At 46.9% G+C, this 13,519-nt stretch overlaps 1 protein-coding gene across 8 annotated transcripts in view; it reads right to left on the bottom strand.

Annotated features, from left to right (window-relative positions):
* TRAF3 (TNF receptor associated factor 3) overlaps positions 1–12,319 on the bottom strand; it is a 118,157-nt gene extending 105,838 nt beyond the window's left edge. For 3 of the 8 annotated variants that reach the window (XM_053889838.1, XM_053889845.1, XM_053889844.1), the window contains exon 1: positions 12,073–12,289. The gene's annotated coding sequence lies outside the window, so the exon portion shown is untranslated. The other 5 variants (XM_053889840.1, XM_053889841.1, XM_053889839.1 and 2 more) reach the window with 5 other exon arrangements.
* Between the last annotated feature and the right edge of the window lie 1,200 nt (positions 12,320–13,519).

The raw sequence follows: 13,519 nt of genomic DNA, 5'->3' as shown, positions 1-13,519 counted from the left end.
CCTGTCTGCCTGAAAACTCTCCTAAATTTTTCTATACATGGAAGAGAGGACAGGTTTCAAAATTCTGAAGAAGCCTATGTCCAGTCAAAATGCAGTTGGTAACCTGATACAAAAGCCAGACAAAGATACCACAAAAAAACTAAAAACCCATATCCCTTATGAATATAGATGTAAAAACCTCAACAAAATAGGAGCAAATCACATATAACAAGACATTAAGATGATTATACACCGGGACAAAGTGAGATTTATCCCAGGAAAGCAAAGGTAGTTCAACATGCAGAAATCTATTAATGGAAAACACCACACTCAGAATAAAGAGGGAAAAAACCCACATGATCCTTCCAATAGAAACATAGAAAGCATCTGACAAAATTCAGCATCCTTTCATGATGAAATGCTCAGCCAACTATGAATTGAAGAGAACGTCCTTAAGATGAAAAGGGCATTTCTTTAAAACAAAAACAAAATAAAACCCACACCTAACTTCATAATCGATGGTGAAAGATTGTATGTAAACTTTCCCCTAATACCAGGAACAAGATAAGGATGTCTGCTTTCACTACTGCTATTCAACACTCTAGTAAAAGTGCTAGCCAGAGCAATTAGGCAAGAAAAAGGAAATAAAAGGATAAAAGGAAAGAAAAAGATAAACGATATTTGTACATAACATGATTCTATATATAGAAAATCTACATACATAGAAAACCCCCCTGGGGCACCTGAGTGGCTTGGTTAAGTGTCCGACTCCTGGTTTTGGCTCAGGTCATGATCTCACAGTTCTTGGGTTCCAGCCCCGCATCAGGCTCTGCACTGACAGCACACAGCCTGCTTGGGATTCACTGTCTCTGTCTGTCTCTCTCTCTCTCTCTCTCTGTCCCTCCCCTGCTTGCTCATTCTCTCTCTCTCACAATAAATAAACATTAAAAACACTTTTAAAAAATCCCCAAAACTACTAGAAAAATAATTACCAAATTCAGCAAAGTCTGGGTATATGGTCACCACACGAAAATCAATTGTGTTTTTATACACTAGCAATGAAAAATCTTAAAGAAAATTAAGGAAACAATTCTGTGTACAATAACATCCAAAAGAACAAAATGCCTGGGAATAAATTTAACCAAGGAGGTAGATTTATACATTGACACTACAAAATCTTGCTAAAAGAGATTAAAGATGTAAATAAGTAAAAAGACACCCACAGTCATGGATTCGAACACTTAGCAGTGTTACAATGGCAACTCCCCAAAACAGATTCAATGCAATCCCTATCAAAATTCCAACGACCTCTTTTTGCAGCGAGAGAAAAACTGATTCTCAAATTAACATGAAGCTGCAAGGGGTCTCAAGTAGCTAAAGCAATAATGAAAAAGAAAAATAAAATTGAAAGACTCATACTTCTCTTACTACTTCAAAACTTTCTACAAAGCTACAGTAATCAGAACAGTGTGCCACTGGCAAAAGGAAAGACAGACTGATAAAACAGAACTGAGAGTTGAAAAATAGATTCAAACATCTATGGCCAGCTGATTTCCAACAAAGGTACCAAGACCATCTAATGAGGAAAGAACAGTCTCTTCAACAAATGGTGCTGAGACAAGTGTATAACCACATACAAAAGAATGAAGTGGGACTCCCACTTCACTTCATATACAAATATTAACTCAAAATGGATGGATTAAAGACCTAAATGTAAGAGTCAAAACTATATAACATAGGGGTAAATCCTCATGACCTCAGATTTGTCAATGGATTCTCATATTTGATACCAAAAGCACAAGCAACAGAAAGAAAAGAAATGGATCAACTGGAATTAACAAAAGTAAGAATTTTTGTGCACCAAAGGACCTTATTAAGAATCTGAAAAAAAGACCTACAGAATGGGAGGAAATATTTGTCAACCATATATTTACTAAGGGTTTAATATTCAAAATACATAAAGAACTCCTAGGGCACCTGTGTGGCTCAGTTGGTTGAGCATCCGGCTCTTGATCTCCACTCAGGTCATGATCTTGTGATCTGTGAGATCAAGCCCCATGTCCAGCTCTGTGCTAACGGTGCAGCGCCTGCCTGGGATTCTCTCTCACCCCGCCCCTCCCCCACTCACTCACTCACTCACACACACTCTCTCTCTCTCTCAAAATTGAAACAGATTAAGTATATATGTATGTGCGTGTATGTGTACATATATATATATATATATACATACACATGTGTACACATATGTACGTATGTGTGTATGTGTATATATATATATGCACACATACACGTGTGTGTGTGCATATATATATATATATATATATATATACACACATACATATATACAACTCTTACAATTCAACAACAAAAAGATAACCCAATTAAAACATGAGCAAAGGGCTTAAGTGCACATCACTCCAAAAAAGATATAAATTAAAAGATGTTCAGTATCACTGGCCATTAAGGAAATACAAAACTACACTGAAGATACTACTTTATATCCACTAGACTAGCTTAGATAGATAAATGTTGCAATGATGTACAGAAATTGGAACCCTAGGACGTCTGTGGTGGGAATAAGTTAAACACAGAATTATTACCATATGACCTAGCAATTCTATTCCTAGGTATTTCACCCAAGAGAAATGAAAACACATGTCTACACAGAAACTTACACAAATTATTCATCATAGCCAAAAGAGGAAAACAATCCAAATGTCCATTGGTGGATGAATGGATAAATAACTTGTGATATATACACAGGATGGAATATTATTCAGCCATAAAAAGGAACAAAACACTTATACATGCTGTAATTTAGATATACCTCAAAAACCAAGTGAAAGAAGCTAGACATTAAAGGTCACCTGTTGTATGACTCCTTTTATATGAAATGGCTAGAACAGGCAAATCCATAGAGACAGGAAGCAGATGAGAGGTTACCAGGGGTTGGGAGGAAGACAGAGTAAGGAATGATCACTTAATGCATAAGGTTTTTTTATGGGATGATGAAAAAGGTTTGAAATTAGAGAGAGCTGGTGGTTGCACAACATTGTGAATATGCTAAATACCACTGAAATGTACACTCTAAAACGGTTAATTGTATGTTAATGTGAATTTTGCCTCAATAAAAGAAAACGTGGTTAGGCTACAGTGTACTGATTCATCCATACAAATACCTGAGTACCTACCACACTCCAGGCGCTCTCCTAGTACACGGGTTAAGATGATGAACAAAACTTTTCTGTTACAAATTTAGAAAGCAAGGTAAGAGACTAGAGAGTGAGTGTGGACTATTTTAATTAGGGTGTTCAGGGAAGACCTCCTGAAAGAAGTGACATTTGAACAGAGATGAGAACGAACTGAAGAACATTATTCTGCTAAATAACAGAAAAAATAATCTACTGAAATTAAAACATAAATTTTAATTTATCAAAAATCATCACAGGCAAAAAATTCCTTTTCTACAAATCATTTTACTCTTTATTATGAGTAATTTCTTTATGGTCCAGTAACACGCTGCTTCTACACTTACCTGCAGGGTAGTCTCCCAGGGCCAAGCCACACTCCCAAGACAGCCTGTCATTCCCCTTGCTAACAAGGCAGGTTTTCCCTTTAGGAAATCACTCAGGAGAGGAAAGAGGGAAAGGAATTAGCACTTACGATATGCTGGGTCCTCACATTCACTCACATTCTCACTTCTATTCCTCACAATTACCTTTCCATGGCTGAGAAAAATTAAGGTTCACAAAGGATAAGTAAGCTAAACGAAGGACCAGAATTCAAATCAGGCCTGATTTCAGACCCATACTCCTCCCACACATAAATGTCTCATTGTTACTGAGTGCATCTTAGGCCACACCGAAAATATGATGAAGTGACCCTGTCCTTGAGAAGCTTGTCATCTCAACACTAGAGACACATCCAAGATGCACCAGAACATTCCTCAACCTGAAGAAGGCAGAACAGGCTCCAGGAACATAAGGCCCTTGCTATCCAATACCATGGCATGCACCCAAGAAGTCTAACTCATGTTAAGAACTAAGGAATCTACCCTGTATCACTCCAGGAACCTGACCTTGTGGCCTTGGGGCCTAGATGTGTGCCAGTATTCACAACCCTTCCTGGAGCAGGTACAGACAGATGTCCATGAAACAAGCCTCCCCCCCTCAACCCAGCCATCACTGACCCTTCCCAGTTCTGTGTTCAAAACTTTACAGTGGTTCTAGCAGAAGAGCCACTTAAAATCTTCTCCAAAAGAGTCAACAACATCATTTCCTCGCTAATTGTGGAGAAGGTTTCTTTGCCTTTAACTTCTATTCCCATAAGTAATCCGTAGTCATAATTAAATTCCAGATGAATGGGTAGAAATTTGACTGTGCTGGACTGCAAGCGTTATGCTCTCTACAGAGTGACCAGGCACCGGGGACTTGTTCACCACTAACAAGCTAATGCTTGTAAAACCTTATAAAAACATAATGACTAAACACTATCATTATTACTTGACTACCCGTTTAAATGCAAATTAAGAGAGGGAAAGGGGAAAGAAAACACATTAGTAAATCAGGTTTGGGACTGCTACTCAGCAAGATGTAAGCAACATCTGAACCACAGGGGTAAAGAACATCTTAACTGAATTTGTTAAAGGATACTGAATGTAATGTTGCTGCTATAAGAAAATAACTCAAAACAGAAAGAAGAAATGGAGGGAATACCAGCTAGAAAAAGGAGTCAATGAAGGCAAAACAGATGTTAGAAGGAAAGGCTACAGGAAAAACATATGCTGGAAAAATACATAATTTATTTAAAAAGTACTATTTACCAGCAAAACTAAAACGTTAGAATCTGAAAGCAAAACTAAAAAGTCTAGAATGTGAACAAAATCCAAAACAGGACTGTAACTCAGCTTAAACTGACCACGCGGCACAGTAATGAAAACAGGAACTCTGGAGTCCAACAGGCCTATTGCTCTTCACTGTTCTCATCTGTAAAATGGGAATAACTCTTACTCCAAGTTAGGCTGGCACAGAGGTGGCACCCAAAGGCAGCCAGTGCCCTGTTCTCGATCACTCTCCCCGACACAGCCACAGGGAGCGCCTTCAGACTCTGACACGCAACTCTGCCAGCCACTGCCTCCCTTTCTCTTCTGCGGGCTTGCTGATGGTCATCCTCCCTGGGAAACACCTCCTAAGCCCGCAGTCCAAGTGACACGGCACCCCCCCCCCCCACTCTCTCAGCACCTCCGTTCTACCCGCACAGGGCCTACCCGGTGGCTCTTCCGGCTCACCACCTTCCATAAGCTCCTCGAGGATGGTGATCAGACAGCAGTTTACTTGACTACTCAGCTTTGACAGCTAGCACAGCTCTTGAGTAGGCTCTCAAAAATGTGTGCTGATCAAATAAGTCTCAATTATCGCAAGTCAGAATACAGACCAAGCAGCTTCCCTGGGGAAAATCTTGAAAAGTACAACATATAAAGAAAAAGTCTGTACTCTGGGTGAATAGTCCATGCTTTGCCATTATCCAGCTTGGGACAGTTATTCAGCCAAACATTCCGAGCCTCTCATATAAAAAAAGAGGGAATTCAACTAGAAAGTCTCCGTGGTCCCTACCACAGGCAAGGGCATATTAGGTCTACATTCTAAGACTTGAACATTCTTACTCTACTACATCTTGATTCTCTATGTTAACATCGTAGAATGCTTTATTGTCCATTTCACTCCTAACAAGCACGTGATGTGCATGGTGCTTTCTGCCTCATTTTGCAGATGGGGAAAGCAATTCAGACAGAACCAATAGCCTGACCAAGTAGAGAGAGCAGGACTGGCATTCAGATATTTAAAGCTGGTGCCTTCCATCATCTGCACCCTCCTCAAGCTGGGGAATGGACAGCTCCAGGGACACATGGTAGAATGCCAAGGGAGCCCTCAGGGGTCCTAGGGAAGCCAAGGACAAACAAAACGCATCTTCTGGAGAATTAACTATACTCAAAAATTTGGGAGACAAAGTGTGTTTATATTTCAAAAAAAAATCAGACATATTACTAGTACAGTGTGAAATTTGTATTAAAACTTAAGATAAAGGGGCGCCTTGCTGGCTCAGTTGTAAAGCATGTGACTCTAGATCTCAGGATTGTGAGTTCAAGCCCCGTGTTAGGTGTAGAAATTACTTAAGAAATAAAAAATAGGGGCGCCTGGGTGGCTCAGTCAGTTAAGCGTCCAACTCTTGGTTTTGGCTCAGGATCATGGGTTCGAGCCCCACATCAGGCTCTGCGCTGGGTGTGGAGCCTGCTTGGGATTCTCTCTCCCTCTCTCTCTGCTCCTCCCCTGTTTATGCTGTCTCTCTCTCTCTCTCAAAATAAGTAAAATAAACTTTAAAAAATAAAAAAAGCAAAAATAAATAATAAATCTTTTTTAGAATTTTTAAATAAAACTTACTGGGCCTTAGAGACTTACAACATACTACACTAAAGCCATGCCATGCCCTTTCCCACACAGAAAAGCTATCTGAAACCAGAACACTTAATTTACCCTATAATAACATCTCAAACATCAGGCTATATTAATCCAAAAAGGATAGAATTTAATTTCTAGAATAAAGTTGTGACTTCGGGGCATTACTGGGCAGGGAAGGGCAAGAACTAGTTGCCCTGTTCTTCCTTTCTAAGTCATTAAAAGCACCCAAGAAAGGTACCGTGTCAAAGGAAGTCTCCAGTCATATAAGCCTCTTAATGCCGTAAAACAGGGAGAAGACGGGGGTGGGCGCAGGGCACAGCCAAGGGAGGCAGCTACAAGGCACAGCGGACTGCAAGTCTATCAGCGAAACCACGTGGAATTGTGTGGGCCTCTGGTGTGGCTCTCCTCTCTCCCAAACTTGCAGTTCTGGACATGAACACTGACAGGAGAGGTCTAATGGGAACCTCATTACCTACAGTGTATGCGGGCCTCCTACTGGGCATTAACCTTCCAGAATACAAAGCTGGTCTCTGGAAACCTTCACTACAATTCTCATGACTCCTGGAGACTCAGGTTTTTACCACTCTGGTACTACTAGTGTCCTGAAAACTTTATTATCCCACTTGGTTAATTGATTTAGCTTTTCTCTCCACTCAAAGAAACCAAGTTTCCAATAAACATGCTTTTGGGTTTTGCCATAGAATCAGTGTTTAAATTGGAAAGAAAATCAGAATATCAGAACAGCATGCCTGATATCTTTCTTGGTAGAATGGCCTCATAAAAAGTTACCCAACAACCTGCATTAAAAAATATATACGGGGTGCCTGGGTGGCTCAGTCAGTTGAGCATCGGACTCCCGATTTCGGCTCGGGTCATGATCTCACAGCATATGAGATCAAACCCCGCACTGGGCTCTGCATTGACAGCACGGAGCCTGCTGGGGTTCTCTCCCCCACCCCCTCTGCCCCTTCCCACTCGCTTTCTCTCTCTCCCTCAAAATAAATAAGCATAAAAAAAAAAAAAAAAACCTTTAAAAAATATACACGTATAAGGGCACCTGGGTGGCTCAGTCAGTTGAGTGTCCAACTTTGGTTCAGGTCATGATCTCATGGTTCATGAGTTCAAGCCTCACACTGGGGGCTCGCTGCTGTCAGCGCAGAGTCCGCTTCAGATCCTCTGTCCCTCTCTCTGCCCCTCCCCCACCAAAGATAATTAATAAATTAATTAAATTTATAATAAATTTAATAAATTAAAAAATAAATTAAAAACATTAGAAAAAATATATATATACACAGAGTTAAAACCTGCATGGAGCAAGCCCTAGAAAAATGCAAATCATGAAATGAAATCATAGGACCCAATTTTTTATTTCTTGAGAATTAAAAAGATTTAGGTCATTTCAGCACAGATGACAGAGCAGTAGGTTGGGGGAGGGGGTCCTGAGGGAGGTGCTTTTTAACATTTCCACCCCTCCCCTCACCACCACTTTTTGAGCCTTTCTACCTACAGGAAGAAACAGTAGAGACAGCAACGTGCTGCCACTCACCGCTCCGTTCCCCAGTGCAGACCAGGCCCTTCGCAGTGTAGAACGCCGGTTCCCCAGGGTCACAAAGGGCCTGGTAAGAGCGGGAGGACAACACTGGAAACACTACAATTGGAACCCCGCAGACCAGCGGCACCGCCGGCACTGTATCTACTGGAGGACGGCAAATTGTCAGATCTCCTCTTACCGACACAGCGGGGTATGGAGAAATCCCCTTCCTGCCATCCTCAGGGCCCTGCACGAGGCCCAGAGACCTCGCTCATGCTGGGACTCGACATCCACCTCCCAGAAGCCTTCCCGGACTACACCCCACCCCCCCACCCCCCCCCACCTACCCACAGCCGGCCAAGAGCTTCCCCTTTCCCGGATTTCCACCATACTCTCAGTCTTCCACACAATTCACTAATTCATTTTATGACTACTTAGGTGGGTCTTCGCTCTCCAGCTGAGCGACTGCTCCCTGAGGGCAGGGTGGTAAAATTCCACCTTTCATGCCCTTCCTGCCACAAGCTTCAGTCCAGGTGCTGTGGTGGTCCCATACCCTTGGTTTCTGGCATCTCCCTTCCCTGTGCACAGGAGCGGACTTCTGCAGCCCAGGCTCTTCAAGGCGGGTGCCGAATCTCACTCATCCTAGCTCTGTAACAAGAACATTACGGGAGCTCAAGGCACATTAACTGAACATTAGGCTAGATGAGAAAAAGATTCCCAACTCCCAGTTAATGATCCACTTATCTCAAGGAATACAGAATTCAGCAAGAGATTCCCACCTCATTTTTAGAGTTGTGAGAAACCAACAGTCACCTACGTTTTCAATATCTCACTACCCGCCAACCTCAGCCCAAGGTGTCTGCACAGGGAGGGAAAAAAAAATCCCATCCAAAAAAATGTTTACTGCTTGATGATAAAAAAAAAAAACAAAAAACACCTCACCTCCTCCTTCCTAGGTTGGTTAGCTACCCCCCCCCCAATCATCTACAATACTGATGTGCAAAAAAAACAATTAAAAAAAAGCTCCTTAAAATGAGAAAGACGTTTTGTATTTTTTAGTTAATAATGAATGATGGGTATCACACAAGCACACGTAGTTTTCTGACATTTTTCCTTTCTTTTTTTTTTTTTAATGCTTATTTATTTGAGACAGAGAGAGACAGAGTATAAGCAGTGGATGGGGCCAAGAGAGAGGGAGACACAGAATCCCAGGCAGGCTCCAGGCTCTGAGCTGTCAGCACAGAACTCGACACCGGGCTTAAACTCGTGAACCGCGAGATCATGACCTGAGCTGAAGTCGGACACTTAACCGACTGAGCCACCCAGGCGCCCCTGACATTTTTCCTTTATGTTTAAAACTACACTTTCTTCTATTTCTTTTAGCTCCTTTGGACCCAAAGCCTCCTGCTGTGATGCAAGTGGCACCCACCCCCATTCACCTCTCTACTGCCCTCCTGCCCCAGGGCATCTGGCCTCTCCCTGTGGTTGCACTCCTCCCACTCAGAATAAGCCTAAGCATCACCTGCACGGTTAGGCCTCAACTGCCTCTCTCTGGTCACCCTCCAGGTCCACTGGCCTCACTTCACTTCCTTCCTTCCCACTCTGTAGCTCTCTTCCCAGTTTGTCTCTGCAGGTGAAGTCAACATTATGATTCTCCCTCCATTCCCCCCAAATAGTGTCTCTTCCTCTATGAACACTCGTGAAGAAGCACACGAGGGGTCCAGATTCTATGGAATCAACACAGGAGGCCTTGGTCACAAGACGTCTCCTCTACCAAGTTAATAGTTCTTAAATTGACCAGTGCACGGAAACTCAGCTCTTGCGTAATACTTGATAGTTAAGATCACTTGCTGTTTGGAGAGTCCTGCTATATGGAGATGAGAAAATAGAGATGGGCAAATTTAACGCAATTTCCTTTGTTTGCTTGAGCCAGCTTAGACTTGCAACACCACCCTGACTGTTTTATCTTTCTGAAAGTGCAGCTTTAACATCATAGAGAAGGACTTTAAGAGAGTGATAAATCATTCTCCTCCTCCGTTCATTAGCACAGCTATCCTGACAGTACCCCAGAAAGGCCTGTCTCAGGTTTGCACAGTGAAAAAATAAAGGGATTTTAGCCAGGGTGTTTACAGAATCAAAATCCCAAACACAGGGGAAAACAGCAAGCAGCAGCCCAGATGTTTCAGTGGAACGCAAGACTTTCTTCAAGGCACGAACAAGAGTAAGAATATTTTGACGCTATTAACAGAAGCAACTGACCACTGCTATTGCCTGTTTCCAATGGAATGTCTTTACACCCTTCTCACTGAGTGAGGCCATCTTATTAAATCCAAAATGCATGGATAGAATCCAAGCAAAATAACTGGTCGTCTTTCCCCTCACAGAAAAATTCACATGAATGTCTTTAAAAAAAAAAAAAAAAAAAAAAGCTGGAATTCTCCCTGCCAGTTCTCTCTGCTTTCCTGGCTTCTGCATTGTGACAGCTGGAACAGATGGCGTCTGGGTGAGACACCTTAACATCTTAAACCTCATGCGTGATAAGGGCCGATTTGAACCAGTGATGCTCGAGTCCCAAGTCTGTCAGGGTTTGTCATGAGCCCCTACTCACAGGGATTTCCAATCTTGTCCGCTATTTTCTGATTTTCCTACTAACAAGGCTTATCTTGCTTGGCCAAAGAATTCTTCGACTATAGACTAATTCTGAATATAGAGTCACAACAGAGTACAAAAAAGCAAATATCCCCTTGCGTTTGAAAAACGACTGGCTATGCACTATTTTGCCAGACATCCTACACATGATGCAGTCTTTTTCACAGGCCATTTTCAAAGATGTGAAAGACACGCGCAGATTTTAGCACCGACCGATGGTCCGCCTGGTCGTTTCTTTCAATAAGAATTTTAGAGCCATATAGAAGGTTACAGAAAACGTTTCCAAACGCTTCACCAGTGTGCATTCACGACAAATGCCAGGGGGAAAAAAAAAAAAATTATGGCTCCTCCTCTGTTGTATGCTGTGAATGTAAATTAAGAAGCGGTAAGGTAACGCTCAACACAGCCTTTATGACTCCACAAAAATAAACGAACACACACACACACACACACACACACACACGCTCACACTCACTCACACACCCCCATCTCCTTCTGAAATCTGATTCAGAGCTTCATAGGAAAAACGTGAAATAAAACTGTTTTCTTCAACGGAGCATTAGCTGAAGGGTTGTTAAATTTCAAAGCACGTCCACGACAGTTCATCCATTTCCCTTTTGTTTACAGGTTTGCAAATTAAGGGTAAAGAACATTCCACACAGAATTCTCCCTACAGGTCTCGATATTAAATAGATGTCCCCAAATGGGGTGACGGCGTGAAAACGTGGCAAAGCGTACGTGAGCGATAGCCTGGCGCCTCGAGATGAAATTTTAAATACCGTGGCAGGCATCCTTTTCATTTTTTGCACCTCTGGGAGCCCGGTCTGACCTTTACTATGAATCAAAGGTGGAATGTGTGCATTTTGCCCCGAACTGGATCCCAGTACCGCCTGCCTTCGAGGCCACTGCAGCTCCCCGATTATGAATCAGTCAGAGGTTCATCTGCAGAGGAATGACTCAGTATAAACTTTTAAATAAGGGCTTCAGAAGCCCCCCCACCCCCGGCCGGCAGCCCGGGGGGCGGGGGGACCCCTCGGTGGATGCAGACCCCCAGCCGGCGCGCCCCCCCCCCCGCCCCCAGAACACACGGCCTCGCGGGGGATGCCGGCTGTCCCCACCCCGCGGGGCTCGCGTCCCCGGGAGGCCTCGGCACCCCGTTTCCTGAAAAGCTGCGGGCACCCCGGCCCGCGGGCCCCGGGCCCGGCCTCGAGGACAAAGTTTTCCGAAGTTGAGGCGCTCGGGGGGCGGGCGGGCCCGGGCGGGGGCGGGGGCGAGGCGGCGCCGCACCGGGCACTCGCCGCCGGGCGCCGGGCCTGCTTCGCCCCGGCCCCGCTCCGGCCCCGGGCCCGCCGCCGCCGCCGCCGCCGCCCGCCGAGGACGCGGGAAGGGGCCGCCGGGGATGGAGCCTCCCGCCCGCCCGCCTGCCGCCAGCCACCCGCCGCCGTCGCCACCCCTTACCCCGCGGTCCGCCCCGCTCGGCCGGCTCAGGGGCGCCGGGCTCGTCCTCCGCCGCGGTCCGCAGCGTCCTGCTCCCCGGGCAGCCCCATGTCGGGGGGCGGGGAAGGGCCGGCGGCCGCCGCCGCCGCCGCCGCCGCCGGCTGGAAAGTCCCTGCTGGGCTGCAACCCCGGCTCGCGCACGCGGCGGCCGCGCCGCGCCGCGCTCCCTCGCGCCCTCACGCACCCTCTCGCAGCACTTCCTCTCGCGCGCTGGAAATCCCCGCCGGCCGCCGGAGCGCGCCCCGGCGCGCGCCCGCCCCGCCCCCGCCGCCCGCGCGCGCGTGGGAGCGCCGGAGCCCGCGAGCGCCGCCGGCCCCACGCGCCCGCGGCCCGCGCGCCCCCGCTCCCCCCCCGCGCGCGCCCGCGACCCGTTGCTAAGGCCCGCCCGCCCCGCGCCCGCCCGCCGGCCTTAGCAACGGCGCCGCGGCGCGAGCCGGGGCGGCCCCCGATGCCCCCCGCGGCCGCCGCCGAGCCGCCCGCCCCCTCGCTCCGCGCGGCCCCCGCCCCCCGGCAGCCGCGCGCGCCCCCGCCGTCTCCCCCTCCCCTTTCCGGGTCAAGAAGCCACGCAGCCGCGTGTGGGCCCCAGAGGTGCAGGTTGTGTCGCTGCCAGGAGCGATGGCGTCACCCGGTTCACCCGCGCAGCCACGCTCGCGGACAGTGCACCGCCGCTGGGGCACACTCGGTCTCACACTCACCCGCACACTTGCCCACACGGGCTCACGGACCTGCATTCCTAAGCGCGGCCCCACTCATTCACACATGCTCGCCGCACACACGTTCACGGCCACGCGCACACTCACCTGGGCACTGGCACCCTCCCGTGCCCTCGCGCCACACACTCCTTCCCATACTAGCCGACACTCATGCTCCCGCACAGCCATGCACACGCACACACACACACTCCTTTAGACACACGCGCAGGTGGGTGGGGCTGAAGGTGACTCAAGCCATCTGGGCCCCTGCTTTTTTCCCTTGAGAGCGGGATGTCTACGCATTTGTTTGGTTGGAGTTTCCTTTCCTTCCTCCCTGGGCTCCTCCCACACCCAGGAAGCTGCCTCTCAGTCAACTGTGAACAGGGTGGCCAGTTTGCCGCGAGTGCCCAGACTTCTCGTGGCCTGCGTGCCCGGGGCAGAAGAGTCCACCGCAAACCCCGCTCCTCCCCGGACCTCCGGCCTCTGGCGTCTATGCAGCCTCCAGACCCGGGGCCACCCACTTATCCCGGGGCCTTGGCCCCGCCACCCCCGAAGTCATCGATGATTACCCCAAAAGCCTCTGAGGTTGCACCCATCCTGGCTGGGCCTGTCTCTGGGAGGCCCTAGGCCAACTCTGCCCGTGTTTACGAGGCAACAGAAAGGGGCTTTTCATTTTTCACTTCTCGAGGAGGCTTATGAAGGTCCCCGGACCAGAG

The sequence above is a fragment of the Panthera pardus genome, unplaced genomic scaffold (assembly GCF_024362965.1).
Source record: "Panthera pardus isolate Hobbes unplaced genomic scaffold, ASM2436296v1 HiC_scaffold_24, whole genome shotgun sequence".
Taxonomy (NCBI): domain Eukaryota; kingdom Metazoa; phylum Chordata; class Mammalia; order Carnivora; family Felidae; genus Panthera; species Panthera pardus.
This window is presented reverse-complemented; position numbering and strand designations above follow the sequence as displayed.